The sequence below is a fragment of the Pteropus medius genome, unplaced genomic scaffold (assembly GCF_902729225.1).
Source record: "Pteropus medius unplaced genomic scaffold, Ma_sr-lr_union100, whole genome shotgun sequence".
In the NCBI taxonomy this organism is placed as follows: Eukaryota; Metazoa; Chordata; class Mammalia; order Chiroptera; family Pteropodidae; genus Pteropus; species Pteropus medius.
In genome coordinates, this window is record NW_024349227.1 from 3,049,405 (window position 1) to 3,065,171 (window position 15,767).

At 44.2% G+C, this 15,767-nt stretch overlaps 1 long non-coding RNA gene across 1 annotated transcript; it reads right to left on the reverse strand.

Annotated features, from left to right (window-relative positions):
- Window positions 1–1,087: 1,087 nt before the first annotated feature.
- Window positions 1,088–8,390, reverse strand: LOC120617989 (uncharacterized). The gene is made up of 3 exons (XR_005657121.1): window positions 8,213–8,390; window positions 2,445–2,586; window positions 1,088–2,214 (listed from the first exon to the last, which is right to left on the reverse strand). It is a non-coding gene; the product is annotated as an uncharacterized LOC120617989 (long non-coding RNA).
- Between the last annotated feature and the right edge of the window lie 7,377 nt (window positions 8,391–15,767).

Here is a 15,767-nt window from a genome sequence, read left to right on the forward strand (position 1 = left end):
TCTCCATTTTAACCACCCTGACAGTGGGATCTTCTCTATCTCTGAGCTCACTCGGCCCTCTGTGCTCCTCCCAGGGCAGTTTTCTTACTCTAAACATAACATCCCCACTTAAACATAAAGTCTCAGCAACTTTAAGGGACACTTGAAGGGGCAAGGAATAAATCTTTCTCTCCCTGGGAATCTCCACAGTAGCACTGGCCTTGGGAGATGTTCAGTGAGCATTGCTGGGCAGAATTCATTGCATTGGCCTCTCTGCTCCAGGATCTACCAAGACTGTAGCACCACCAAGGATTATTTTGTGTTGGTTCACAATGGGCCTCTCCATTAACTTCCAAATCCCTTGAATGTGTCCCCCATCCTCTGTCCAGGCCTGAACTCCTTCAGGGCAATGAGTCATAGGGACAACTATCCTATCCCCCTCTTTTAAGGAGCAGGATTGGAACTGATGTCACCTTGCTCTAAGGGTCTTCTCCTATCTGTCCCTCAAGACTGCACCCAATACAGCAGGTTCAGAGGCTTCCTTAGAGCCCCTCTCCCCATTACAGACTCATGGAGCAGGAGAAGTCATCTGGTTCAGTCTCTGGCCTTTAAGCAGGAATATTCTACAGCTTTAAGAGCAGACAGAGATGACACAGGGTATCTATCTCTTCAATCAAGGGAGGCAAACACCAGACTGTAAGAGGGGCCTAGGGCCAAGACTTGTTGAGAGTTCTTTGGTAGAATGCTGCCTGCTATCATCAGGGGGCATAGTCAGATGCTGGTCTGGAGTCTAGGGTATGTCTCCTTGAAGGTACTACCCCCTATTGCAGGACCAGGAGCTAGAAGTTCTGTGTGCTTGTGTCCTCATTAATCTGTGAGCTCCATCATGACAGGGCATGCCTTATTCATATTTGTTTCTGCCACCTAACAGGCACAAAAAAATATACTTGATAAATATTTGTGGGAGAAAAGGAGGGAGGAAGGGCTTAAATAAAGTTGTCAGGCAAATGAATTGCTAATCAGAATGAAGCCCTGCCTTTCCCCATCCCAGCCAACCTTCTTTTGGGGAACTGGTCTTCAAATGTTCTCCCGTCAGCCTCCAGGCCCTGACTCAGATGTCACCTCCTCCTTCACCTCTTCCTGATTTTACTGTTCCAAGCAGAAGTGACCATTCAGTGTTCCAACAGCATATTGAATGTTCCATTACAGCTGAGTTGGGGATCTCTGCCCTTCTCTCTTCAACAGCAGATGGAGATACCTGAGGGCAGGGGTCAGGGCTTGTTCTTCAGACCAGCTGAGAGGGTCTTCAGGTCTCTCAGGTGAACAGATCACAGCGTAGGGTAAATGGGATGAAAATTTGGGTGAGATGGCTTCCTTCTAGGGTGAGGAGGGAGGTGGGGTGGGGTGGAAGAAGGCTGCCTTTGAGGAGGACTGGCAGGCATGCAGGGCAAAAGATGTGCCCTCCCACCAGCGGGAATGTGCCATTTGGACAGGCTTGTTTTTTATAAAGGAAATGAAGTAGCCCCTTGTCACTAGAAGTCAGAACCAGGGCTGGCAGCAGGATGGAAAATGTGCCTCCACTGGCTGCTAGGAGCACAGGGATCTGCATCATGGGAGACAGAACTGGGCCTCAGTCCTCTCCTGGGCCCGTGCTCAAGATCGCTAGGTCACCACATGTCCTCAAAGATAATTGTATGGACCTGAGAGACATTTTCAATTTTTCCAAAAAACCAATGAAGATTTCATCCTATGGTAAGATTAATTAAGCTAAATCAAAAGGTTTTCTTTGCTTTGGGCTGGAATTACATCAACACAATATTCTCAGAATATGAATTGTTTGGTAAATGCAGTCTGGTAGAGAAAAATCTTTCAAAAAATACAGGGTCCTCTTTTTTGATGGTTATAAAGTTGGGAACCACTGATCCAGCTCAAATCCTTCATTCTGTAGACTGAAGCCCAGGGACATGATACAGCTGGTTAGTGGCAGGCCCAGGGCTAGGACCAGATCAGCTAACCCCTGTCGACTTTTTCTGTTATATAATGTGTCTCTACGTTCTCTCTTGTCTTCACTACTCCTTCCCAAAGATAGGCTCCTCCGCGTCTGCTCATCCAATACCTTCTGCTCTCCTGTTTTACTTCTACAGGAGCCTGATACCCACATGTTTTCTGAGGTGCCCCACTGAGCCTCAGCATTTCCTGCCATCAATACGTCCACAGCTGCCGGGGGGGTTGCGCCTATAAAGAAAAAGAGACATGCCAGAGGGCCCAGAGCATACGCAAACCAGGTTCATGTTTAGTTATGAGTAACAAACCTGACAGTCAGTGGGTTAACTAAGAAAGTCCCTTCCGTTCCCTTCCTTCCCTTCCCTTCCCTTCCTTCCTTCCTTCCCTTCCTTCCTTCCTTCCCTTCCTTCCTTCCTTCCCCTTCCCTTCCCTTCCCTTCCTTCTTTTCTTTTCCTTCTTACCTTTCAATGCAACAAGAAGTATACAGATAGACAGCATAAGGCAGGTACAGCTGCTCAGGGAGGTCATTAAGGTACCAGACTCGTACTATCTTCCTGTTCCATCATCCTTAGAGTGTGGACTTTCTCCTCATGATTGCAGGAGCTCCAAGTATCAAAGTCAATGTCCAGGCAAGAAGAAGAGAGAAGGGAAAAGCCCACTGCTAGACAGTATTCTCAGAATATGAATTGTTTGGTAAATGCGGTCTGGTAGAGAAAAATCTACCAGAAAAAGGAGGGAAGGGAAAAGCCTACTGCTAGACAGGTTTTTCCCTCTTATTCAGAAAGGGAGGATCTCCTCTGGGATTTTTCCTACTTCTATTGACTAGAACTCATCTCATGAACACCTCTAGCTGCAAAGGATGCTCGAAATTTAAGCATTTTCTTTTCCAGCCTCTATAACAGAGGAGGTAAAATAAAAGGAGATTGAAATAGGGCAGAGTAAGCCAACATATATATGCACAATTCTCCCTGCATCCTTACCCATCCTCTCCTCCTAACCTTCCTATTACAATGGAAGGCAACTTATGAGGCCAGTCTTTCCACTAGTGCTATGGGTCCCATGCCCTACTACCTTTGCACGCTCATTTTCTGTGTCTTCAATCTTTTCTACTCTCCTGGATCTTACTCATTATTTATACATGCTCATATCATTCCCATGTGAAAAAAAACAAACAGCTCTGGAGGTGGTGATTTAGGGACCTTGGTAAAAAAATAAAAAATAAAATAAAATAAAAAGGTCAAAATATTAAATTGTGTTGGTCAGTTCTTGCTGAGCTTCAGTGAATTGCTGCAAGAGATAATCATCAGTCATGTTGGTTTACATGACAGTAAGAAAGAAACAACTTACAGCTTCATTGAAGGGCCCTTTCTGCCCACAGCTAGAGGTCCAGGAGCCCTGAGTCGAAGATTCATGACTCTTGCAGATGGCAAATCCAAGTCTGTTCCTCTCTTGAGTGAGGACAGGCACCTTAATCTTTCAGGTTTTGATTTTTTCCTCTTTAAAGTTCAAAAGGATAATCATGAGAATATAAGGAAATAATATACAGAGGAATAGTTTGTTATAAAATATTTTTTTTAAGTGAGAGCTGGGGGTGGGGAGGAGAGAAAAACCCAACCTCCAAATTTAAGTACCAGATGCTCTTGGGCCAAAATCTAGCCCCATCTATGCATCTCCTGCTGTGTGAGCCAAAAATCTTTTTTCTCTCCTTAACTTTGTTTGTGTTATATTTCTGTGCAATCCAAAGCATCCTCTCTAATAAACTCATCCACTCCCATGGCTTCTAATGATTTTCAAGTCCATATCTATGGCTCTGACCTTCTTCTTCAGCTTTGGAGTGATGTATCCACTTGCTTGTATAATATTAATACTTAGATATATGCAGACACCTCAAATTCAAATGGTCTATAAGCAAACACTTCATCTTCCCTACATCTGTGTTTATTCCTCACATTCTCATGTTTTCTGTCTTAGTAGATGACATCATAATCTGTTGGCTGCCCGAGCTAGAAACACTGAAACCATTCTTTTCTCTTTCCTCTCCTTCATTTTCTACTTCCCATCACTAAGTTTTGTAACTTCCATCTCTTAAATATCTCTGTCTCCAATGCCACCATCTTAGTTGAGGCCATCTTCTCTTGCCTCTGTGACTATCACTGTTTATTTCCTACTTGACAGTCATTTCTCTTTTTACCTGACTATCAGAATCCCAGTTTTGCCCCAGGCAGCAACATGTCTAGCTCCAGGTAGTGAATCATAGTGAACAATACTGACACTCGATCTTGTAGCCTTGCTTGTGGTTAGAGGGGCAATATGATCCAGTTCTTACCAATGAGATATAAAGAGACATCTATGATGGGCTTCTGGGAAAGCTTTGCTCATCTGAGAAGGGGAATAAGTGGTGGCTGGCAGTGTTCCTTCCCCCTTATTTCTGCTTTAAATAAGATTGCTGTCTGGAGGTAAAGCAGTCATCTTGCAACCATGAGGGGAAAAGCAAGAGAATAAAAAGCCAACACATGGAGGATGGTGGAGTGGAAGGACAGAAGAAGCCTGAGTCTTCGGGACTATCATTGAGCTGCCTAGCCATCCCTGAGGATGCCTTATGTCCTGATTTCCTGTTAGTAAACCATAAATATCATTACAGGTTTAAATTATATCGGGTATTCTCTTACTTGCAGCTGAAAGCATTCCTAACTAATAAAACCTAATTAGTCTCTCTGGCTTTGTTCTCTTTCTCTCCTTCAATCCATGCCCTGCACAGTATTCAAAGTAATTTTTTACAAACATTATTCTGATGTTGTCAGATTCTTACTTAATGCTTTCGATGGCTTCCCATCCTTTAGCTGAGTGTAACTTGCATGACCAACATCACCAACTTGAAATAAAAATAAGGACCTGCCTCTTTTTATTATTCACACTAACCACTCAAGCTCCAATCTGTATCCCTTCTGGGCCTAAGGACTACAGTGGTGCTCAGTCCAAAGGAGTCGATCTTCATTCAAATTCATTCAAAAGAAGGGAGAACTTGAAGATTTGCCAGACTACTGCTAGGTTCTTTCTTTGGCCACTATTGACTATTGCATGGTCTCTCATTCATAGCTGGTCACATTTGACTAATGCATCCCCAACTGATGCTGCATGACATCTCTATTGATCTCTGCACCAGCCATGGTGGTGAGTCTTTAAGGGAAGAGAATCCCATGTACTCATGTGACACTTAGCTAGAGTAGACCCAAAGTTACAGCTCTATTGGCTTACTCTTGTAGTCTTTCTAGACTATATGTTCCATGTCAAGGTGACTGGATACAGAGGGGCTCCCAGACTCAGCCACACACTGGTCAGAATCAGCCTTCATGCCAAAGCTCTTTAATCTCACAGTGTTGGACTCTAGGCTCTGCTTTGTTAGAGTTCCCTCTAACTCTGCTCTGTACTGAATCAGGAGGAAGTGTGTTGGGGGAAACTCTAATATGCCTGGACCCTGCCTCCTTCTCTAGCTTCATTTTATTCCACTCTCTTCCATGTCTCTTAGCACTAATGATGCAAACTCCTCGCTGTTTTTCATAAGCATCAAACTCTTTCTTGCCTTTAGGTTCAAGCATGCTCACTCCTCTGCCTGAACACATTCCCACTCTCTTTCCTTTAGTTAACTCTTATTCTTCTTTTAGGTCTCAGCCTAGACGTCACCCTTGTTAGAGAGGTTTACTTGACTCAGCTTCCCTTCCAGAATACTCACATATTTGTTCAAGTCTACAGTTTTCATTACTAAGTAAAGTCTGTCTGTTCACTGCTTAGCACAGTACTAAAAATTAAGTGAACAAATAAATGGATGATAGCTTGGTTTGGCCCCCAGTGACACCCCCTCTTCTTTAAGTGATGAACTTCTGTTCATCCTGTACACCTTCTCACACCTCCACTGCCAAACTGATTAAATTGCCCTTCTTCTAAAGCATAGGAAATATAGTCAATAATATGGTAATGACTATGTAAAGTGCCAGGTGGGTATTAGTCAGGGGGATCACTTCATAAATTATATAAATGTCTAACCACTGTGCTGCACACCTGAAACTAACATTAAATAATATTGAATGTCAACTCCAATTAAAAAATTAAAAAATGGTAGGAGGAGGGCGAAGGGGAATAAGAGGATCAAATTTCCATGTATAAAGCAAATAAGTCATGGGGATATTGTGTATAGCATAGGGAATATGTTCAATAATATTGTGATAGTATACAGTGTCAAATGGTTGCTGGGCTTATCATGGTAATCACTTCTTTAGGTATATAAATGTTGAATAAATATGTGTACACTTGAAACTAATATAATATTCTGTGTTAGATATTTTTAATAAAAACTTTTTTAAAAGTTACCCTTACTTCGTGTTCCAGTAGTGAATTTTACTTTCCTATCACAAGCTTACTCTACTTATATTATGATTACATGTTTACTTATCTGCCACTCCATCTACAATTTGAGCTCCTTGAGTTGTGTGGCTTTTTTTTTTTTTCCATCTTTGTATCCCAAGTAGACTGCTTGGTATATAGCAAGCTCTCAATGATGTTGACTTCATAAATTGATAAGTCCATGGTGAGAAGAGCCCTGGAAATAATAGAAGTGGGGAAAGGGATAGAGTCACTGATTTTGAATTTAGCTTGCTGGCCTGAGCATGGCCTAGATGAGTTCATTCTCTGCCTAACCTATTTGGGGAAGTGTATAGAGAGTTCTTTGTTTTTGTGTCTAAGTGTTTATGTGTGTAATTATGTTTAACTAGGAAAATATAAACTACCCCCTATAGAGGAAGATGGGGAAGGCCTCTGTTTCACGAGCTTAATCAGCAAGCTCCAGTGGCTATTTTCCGGTTTCCAGTGAATTTGGGGCTATGCTAAGGAAGTTTAGGAGCCAAATTTGGAGACAGAGGTTGGAGAGAGCTGAATTTCTCCACATAAGAAAATAAGAGGAATTTGGATTTTGTCCTGAGAAGATAACAGAGAAGAGGGAAAGGGGATTGGCCGAATAACATGGAGAGAGTCTGGATCTGGAGTTGTGAAAATGACCGATGGATTTTTAAAATAAGAACAGAAATGTCTGTTAAGTTGTTTGCATTGCTACAATGTAAATCTCTTCATTTCTCCAAATCTTACCAAGTTTGCCACATCACAAAAGCCTTGTGAGTCTTTTTGCCACATTCTCCATCTGCGTGGAGGAGGTGTGGGACAGGATGATAATGAGGAGTGACTGGAGGACCCTGGGTGAATGATTCATCAAAGACAGGTGTGGTCTCTGGAAGTTTGCAGAAAACTTGAGATAGACATTAGATTTTTCAACACCCAGGGGGTGATGATGGTTCAAGCACATTGGTCTTGATATTCTGCATGACTCCCTCCAGTCTCGATGAACATTGTGTTTTTCAGTGGCAGCATGTGTGTAAGTAAGCTTTCTTTGTATAGCCGATGGTTGTGTTTGCAACTGTACCTGAAGGTGTGTGTGTTTATGTGCTGCTTTTGGATTTATGTATAGGTATGTTTGCATGTTATATCTGTTGGAATTGCTGCTAAATGTCCATGTGATCATACTTTTCTTCCTCATTCAGTCTTCACATGGGGACTGTGAGCCCTTCCTACTCCATGAGGTGTAGAGGTTTTCTCAGGATCAAACAGGCTCTCTCCCTCTGAGCCCAGCCAAATAACATGTGCTCCCTGCCCCCATCTTCCCTTCTCCTGCCCCTGCCCCATTTCCCTGACTTTCTCTTCCAGCCCCGAGCACAGCCGAGGCCCTTCACCAAGAGCAGAAAAACAAAAAAAATCAGGTCACCAGATGTGTTCCATTCCATCCTCTCATACTCCACCCCTCTTCACTGCAGGCCAATAAATTCCAAGTATATATACAGCAAGCACCTGGCATCCCCCCACACAGAGTTATGCCCTGCCTGGTGACAGACCCATGAGGTGGAAACTAGGGGTTTCTCACCTAAGCCTACCACATGGCTCACACGTGTCTCTAGCACCATGGCCCAGCTCATTTGCTCTGTCTAGACAGCCCAAGCAGACCCCAGGGTGATTTTTCCCATCTGAACAAAGGGTGATACATTTGTGGCATCTGTACTGCCCTGTCTGTGTGGATACTACCTGTCTGGGTGCAGGAGACTGAGGTCTCCTGGGCAAGATCCCTGCCTGGATATTGGAGGGGCAAGAAACCAGCACCCCTGCCTCAGGTTGTGCATGGGCTGGTCCCTACCTGGAGTCCCAAGTAAGTGTCTGGGTCTCTGGAATGAACTGGGCTTCTGGGATTCTCATTGGAGACTGTTTACTTGTCGATTTGCATGGCAGGTTAACAGCCCACAGCAGTCCACTTCTTGCCAGGGACTTTCAGGAACAATTTCTCCAAGCCAGCGTGGCTCAGCCTGGATATGAGCCCTCTCTGTCCCTCCCTCTCGCCTCTCTACCCGCTTCCTCCCACAGCAGCCACGTGGAGGTGACTCATGCAGGCTCTCTGAGCCCCTGCCAAGAGCAACCAGAGGACTGCCTGGATAAAGCTGGATGAGTTACTTCAGGAGCAGGGAACCATCCAGTGTCCCCTGGAATCCCGTGGGTCTCCGTGTTCTCCTCCCAAGTAGGCTACCCTCAAAGCCCATCACCAAACCCGCTGAGGCAGCATGTGTCTTGGGGCTTCAGAGAAAGTTCACCCCTCCCCACCTGGTTCTCTCCTTTCTCCAGTAGCATACACTATAGTCAGAAACCACTGTGGGAGGGCTCTTGGCTTTTCATGGAAATATCATATAAATAACTCACACCTAAAGCAAGCACTCCTGTGTAGTATCTTATTGTATCCTCATGATCACCCATGAGACAGTTATTTCTCTCATTTCGAAGAAGAAGACATTGGGGATAAAAAGATACACAAAAACAGAGCACAGAGGGTTTTTAGGGCAATAAAACTATTCCGCATGATAATATAATGGTGGGTACAGGTCTTATATATTGGTCATACAACACCAAGAGCAAACCTGAAGGTAAAGTATGGACTTTGTGTAGTGATGCTGTGTCAAAGGAGGTTCATTGACTGTCAAAAGTATACCACGCTGGAGGGGGATGTTGATAGTGGGGGAGGCTGTGCATGTGGGGGCAGGAATGTACAAGGAACCCTTGGTACTTTCTGCTCAGTTTTGCTGTAAACCTAAAAGTGCTCTAAAAAAAAAAGTCTATGTCATAAATAAATAATAAGAAGAAGATTAAGTGACTCATTACGATTACACAGAACGTGTAGAACTGCGATTTGAATAGGGGTAGCATGTTCACATAGTCCATGTTCTTTCTCACTGAGGGGCCTTCTGCTAGGATGGGACAGGAGGTATTAATGAGCCAGGCTGCACCAGGTACCTGCTAGAGGTTGTCTAAGTCTTGTCACCCTGAACCCAGGGTTTCCCACATTCTAGATAGACTGCCTGAGCCTCTGAATGTACTTGGAGACTTACCAGTTAGCTCTCTTTGCCAAATGTCACTACTCACCCCAGCCCGTCATCTGTGAGCCCCACCCTCCACAAATGCAAGTCTGTAAGAGCCTCGAGACTTGATTTTTCTGTCTCTGCATTCTTAACTTGCAACACCATGTCCAACACATTAGCAAGGGCTAAAGCAACGTCTCCTGAGAGAATGACTGACTGACAGAATGAGTGAATGAATGAAGAGTAAGGAGAGGGAGAGAAGAGAACAGGAAGACAGATGGAAGGAAAAGAGGAAGAGAAGGTAGAACGAAAAGAAATGGAAAAAGATTGGGGTGGAGTACGGGATAGAGAGGGGAAAAGGCTTGGTCTCTCTGGTTTGATGTCACTCCTCTGTCTTCCTGGGGGATGGAGAGCCCTGTCGGTGGCTTCCTCATCCTTTCCCTCCCAGCAGAAGAAGTGCTTTGGCATGAGCCCTACCCATCACACCCAGGTATTCCGAATAAAGTTTTTAACCCTTAGAAGCAGAATCTGTCTGTCTCCTTTTCCAGAAAATGAACGTGTTATTTGGGCTAAAAAGAAGACAGGAAAAATTGAAGTGGAAAATCTTTGACTTGGAAATTCAGCTGACTGCCCTCATTTGAAATAAAAGCTCCTTCAGTCCCTGGCTGCGCGGCAGGCAGGCAGAGCCAACAGTAACACCGGATGCTGGGTACTGGGAGGAGGCCTGGGGCCTTTTTAGAGGAGCCGCTTAAGTGCGTTGAATTTGGAGTCCAGGAAGATGGTAATGGGGCTCATCTCTGGGGCTGAATCCCAACCCCCTTCCTCATCTACATCAAGACAGTGGTCAGTCACCCTGTTGGATCAGGCAGAGCACTGTCCCGAAGGCCAGAAAAGGACCAGGAGAGGCTGGTCCTGAAGGAGGCCAGGGCTGGTTCTGCCTTATATCCTCAGCTCCTCCCTCAGTGCTTGACACATGAAGGTGCCCAAGACATATCAGAGAAAAAGAATGCATAACGTCCAAACCCTACCCTCAGGTTGTTCCCAGCCTAATGGGGGAAATGGAAAGATATAAAGAAAACAGACATGCGATCCAAGAGTTGAATGTCAAGTGAAATAAAAATCATACAAACCAGGGGCTTACCTCTCAGAGCAGTAGTGAACAGGCTGGATTGGAGCCGGGTGAGGCTAATTGCAGCCTCCTCAGAGTCGATCTTAAGTGGGCCTTTGAAGGAGCAGATGGAAATCATTTGGCTGTAACTAGTAGGATCGGCATCAAAGTAGGGAGAGACATTTCAGAATAAACCAAGAGCCAAGAGAGCAAGAGGCTGAGGCGGGAGATGGGGAAGCTCCTGACAGGTGTTGCAGGCATTGTGTGTGTGTAAGCAGAGCTGGGGTTTACACTGGCTCACTCATAAACTGGCTAGCAGGGGATAGCTTAGGATAGCTTACAGGCCTTATGTGCTCTCCCAGAATTTTTGTTTTCAGCCTTGGCTGTGCTTATAGTGGTGACGAGTAGAGGCCTAGACTTGTAAAAGCCCACAGACCAAATTAATTTCCACAAGAGGGAAAACACTGAGATATGGAAGAGGAGGTGGGAGGAGTGGGGGAGTGAAGAGACAAGCAGCTCGCTCTGTGGGCTGGCCTTGATTTTGCTTTGTTTGTCATTTTGTTTTGCAAGAGAAAGGGAGACTGAGTAGCTAATGAGAGGAAAGTATAAAAAGACTTGTAGCAAAGGTTGTGTGGGTGATGTGTGTTGTGCGATGATGCTTGTGGGCAGGGGTGTCAGTAATTGGTACAGACTGTACCAGTTTCTGGAGCTGGACTAATGTTTCCTTTAAATGTGACCCTGCTGAAGGAGACTTTGGAGGAAAGAGGAAGCAAAAGGCTTAATTTTATTCTGGTTACAACTTCTTGGCAGACAGTTTTTTACCCAATATCTATTCTCTCCTTCCTTCCTAATAAAACCACAATTTGTTGCCCAGACACAACACAACATTCCCCGGCCTCTCTTGCTGTTAGGAGCAGCCATGTGACCAATGAGATATCTGCAGAAGCTGGTGGAGGGTTTATGGGAAAGTCTGGGTTTCTTCATATAGACTCATCCCTTCCTTTTTGTTATTTTCCTTTTTCTTCTTCCTGCCTGGAACATGTGACCAGGAGGCATTCATGAGTGAGAAAGTTATGAGCGAAAGTTAATGGAACAGAGGGACTTGACAGAGTCTGCCTTGGGCGGCCTGATTTCCTGCTATGTAAAATCAAAAAGCAGCCACGGAGTGCAACCCTACTTGATCCGGTGGCCCTCGCCAAGGCAGCATCTGCTTAGAAAATGGAGAATAGCCCCCAAACCACAGCAGCAAAAAAATGAGTCAGAAGGTTGAGGCATTATTCCAGCCCTGGTGAGTGGCAGGGCAGGACCTCTATCAACAGACTCTGCATCCAGAGGCGGGACCACTGGCAGAGTTGTGAGAGGCAGGAGCTGGAGCTCAGCAGATATTCTGTGGGGACTGGAGACCGGAGGAGGAAGAGTTGCAAAGTGAGATCCTACATCCCCCACGCCCCTACCTACTCTTGTTTTCATTTTCTCTGGGGTCGAAGAGAAGAGAAAAGAGAACTGCAGTGACTAGACTTTCCGATCACAGTGGCACCCAATTTGGCCATTGTGCCCAGCTAAATTCAGGCTCCCTACCCACGTCCTCCAGGTGCCAGAAACCCACCAATTTCTGCCTCACCCGCCGTAGCCATTTGCCAAATTCACTTGTTTCTAGGAGACCTCAGAGATATGTCAGTCTTGGTCAAGAGACTTGAATTCTACTTCTCTTATGTTCTATAACTGGCCATGGACCTTAGTTGAAGTTATGCCTGTCCTAGACTTCACATTTTCCTCATCTGGAAGAGGAATGAGTTGTTCTGTCAGTGGTTCCCAGAGACTAATTTATTAAGACTTTACTGGTCTATGGCAACAAAATAATATAATAACAACCATTTACTGGGTGTTTCCTCTGTGCTAAGTGATTTTCATATACTAAATCATTATATCTTCATAACCCTCTGGAAAGTGTGTACTATTACTATCACCTTTACTTAGTAGATGATAAACCCAGGGACCAGAGAAGTTAAGTAACTTATCTGAAGTTCTTCAGATCATAAGTGGTAGAGCCTATATTTGAACTCAGGTATTCTGGCCCCAGAGTCCATCACTATACTATGGCTGCCATGTGATGAGGAAAAACAAAGAAGGATGATGACACGCATGCATGCATATTGATGTGCACTCGTACACACACGCACGCACACACATGCACGCACGCACACGCACACACGCACGCGCACACGCACACACGCACGCGCACACACGCGTGCGTGCACACGCACACACACGCACACGCATTTTAATATATCTGTATAATGTTGGTGTAAGTTTAAAACTCACTTTCTGGTAAAGAACTGGGATATATTCTTTATGTTAAGAGTAAGAGAATAAGTCTTCTGTATTTTTTGTGTTAAAGTGTCCTTTTCTGAAATAACAAAAGATGAGTATTTTATTTGTTCAATTTGTGAAATAACAATTGACACCCTGCTATTTTTTATGTTACTACCCCCCCCCACATTGGAATAGACCATCTAATTAGCAGTCTGGGATTAAATAGTCCAAGATCCTAAACCACCAGATGAGAGAATTTAGGGCACATATTCTGGGAGATGTCCTCCTGGTGCTGGCCCATGCTGCCCTGGTGCCCTGGTCAGCCCAGCAGAAGGAGAACTGTCACATAGAGGGGCCTGTTGAGAATATGCCTGTTAGAGAATATTTGACCCACAAAGAAACTTTCCTGTCCTGGCCTAGCCTGGCTCTAGCTTTAGCTCCAGCCTCTTCTGTACTTGTCTATCCCTTGGGATAGGTACCATAGAAAGGAAGAGTCTTAAATTACTCTTAAGGTAGAGATATTTGAGATGAGGTCCCAAGCATAACCTCTCCCAGCCCAATCCTGAATGTCAAGTACCAAAGACAACCAAGCACTAACCCAAGTATTAAGGGAGAAGAAGCAAAAGGCAGAATTAGGGGTCATTCTGAGGCTATCCATTTAAAGCAACCATTCTTCACTTATTGTATTCTGCTGAAGCTTGGAGCTGATCAGAAATAGACAAGTAGTATTTGGGGTAGTCCATTGGTGCTTTCTTTAAAACAAAGCTGGCAAACTCTTGTTTGAAAGCTAATATAGAACAAGCAACTTGGGAAAAGAAGAATTTGTGTAGCTCTATGTTGTCACTTTTTTTTTTTCTTACTAAATGTCTCAGAGTCCCTTATGAAGGACAGACATGTGCTAACATCAAAACGTTTAGCAGCCAGGGAAATTCTTAGGAAGGGCAGAGGAAGCCATGTTGCTGCTTCTGCTGTGGGGTCTACAGACCTAAACCCAGCAAAGAATTACATTTTGGGGGCTGGACTCTACCCAAAATAAACTAAAATAAAACAGACTTAGGGTTAGTATTTGTGGAAAGGGGGTGGTGCCCTTTCTTTCTGTCACACACAGAAACAAAAAGACTGATGAAGGCTACCATTCTGGCAGAAATCTAAAAATTAGAGGAAAAGGAACAAAAATAAACAACTGGTGTCAGTCTTCCAGTTTTTCAAACCAAATGTGCACCTGGAGTTAGGTGTGATGAGGAAGAAAAACAGCTGCTGAGGATGTCATGTGATGACTCCAACGGCATCATTCTTTCATCAATAGAGGCTTTGACAACTTCACCATCCACAGTAAGATTAAAAATAGAGAATGGAAGGAGGCACTCGATTACAACCCTAATCTGATTTACTCCCTCTGAAAGACCCAAGCTTTTGGCCTGAACTGGTAATGGAATCTAGCTACTAAAAATGGTCCTCTCTGGCAATGGGATTTTAAGAAATGAAGTTGACAAAGTAGATTGCTCTATTTAGAAAAATATTTGGAGCTATGGTGGTCCATCAGAATGCCAAGAAAAACACAGTACAAAAGAAAAAATTTTACTGGCAAGAGCCCTTATTAAATCCACAATCCCATAGTTTCAGAGTAGCATCAATCCACCTCCATATTAAAACTGGAAATTTATATTTTTTGAGCTCTTTTTGGGATGGAGGGTTGGGGAGGAACTATCTTCTTTTAATGAGTGGGTCCAAGGAACTTATTTCTGGTCCTGGCTAGAGGCCCATAGTTTGGAATCAATTATTCCCTTAACTGTGCCCTCCCTCTATCTGCTCTTTTCCTTCAGCCTACAAACAGGTCATCTGCAATACATGATCCCATCCTAGATGCAATTTTTCTCTTCCAGCTACGGCACAAGCATTCATCTTTTTTATCCAGCCACATTGCTTGAAAAAGAAGTCCACATGCCACCCTCTTAGGATTGCCACATAAAATACAGGACACCTAGTTAAATTTAAATTTAGACTAACAACAAATAATTGAGACATACGTATACTAAAAAAGTTTATTTATTAGTTACCTGAAATTAAAATTTCAAATGAATTCAAATTTAAGTAGGCATACTGTGTTATTATTTGCTAAATGTGGCAATCTCATTTGCTGCTCAGCCCATTGAAACCTGGTATTTGCCTCTTCCTCTCTGCTGACACTGCTCTCCCCACCTTCCTCAGGGACCTCCTAGTGATCAAATCCAAAAGAGATGTTTCCAGACCATACAGCAGGGATCTCTCTGGAGTGTTCAGCAGTCACTGTTGGTGTTCCCTCTTTCATAGTGAGGCCATCTTCTCTCTTGGCTTCCATGATGCTTCGCATTTCTGTTTTCTCCATCTTTCTCTGACATCTCTTCTCTTCTTTCTTCACACGTTTCCCTTGTTAAACCATCCTGTGTGTTTGGTGCTCCCCAGGGTCCTGCCTTCAGCCTTCAGCACTCTCTGCACAGAGTTGTGTTTGCTGCCACATTTGTCTCTTTACTCAACCCCATTGGACTCAGTGGCCCTGAGCAGCTCTTGCCTGCTCATCTTTCATCCTGACTGCAGGCACCAGATACATATAGCAGAGAAACCTACCAGCCCTGGGCCTCCAAGGAGAAGGGCTCAGCTGTCAGAGAAAAGAGTGGTTTCCATAAGGATCAGTCCCGGGCCCCCCAGAACTGATCAGCTATGAATTATGGACATCACACCCCAGTTTGCCTGGTGCTCCAGAGCCAGAGAGGGTACCCCTGCCTTCCTTCCCTGAGTTGGCCTCTTCTCTCTGGGATCCTTTCAATATGCATTTATTTCACATTAGGAACATGCCTTTTTTTTTTTTTACTTTTGTTATTTTTTAAATGATTATTATTCCTACACATACACACACATCATCTGATTGGGAGTGCCCTGAACCCGCCTTT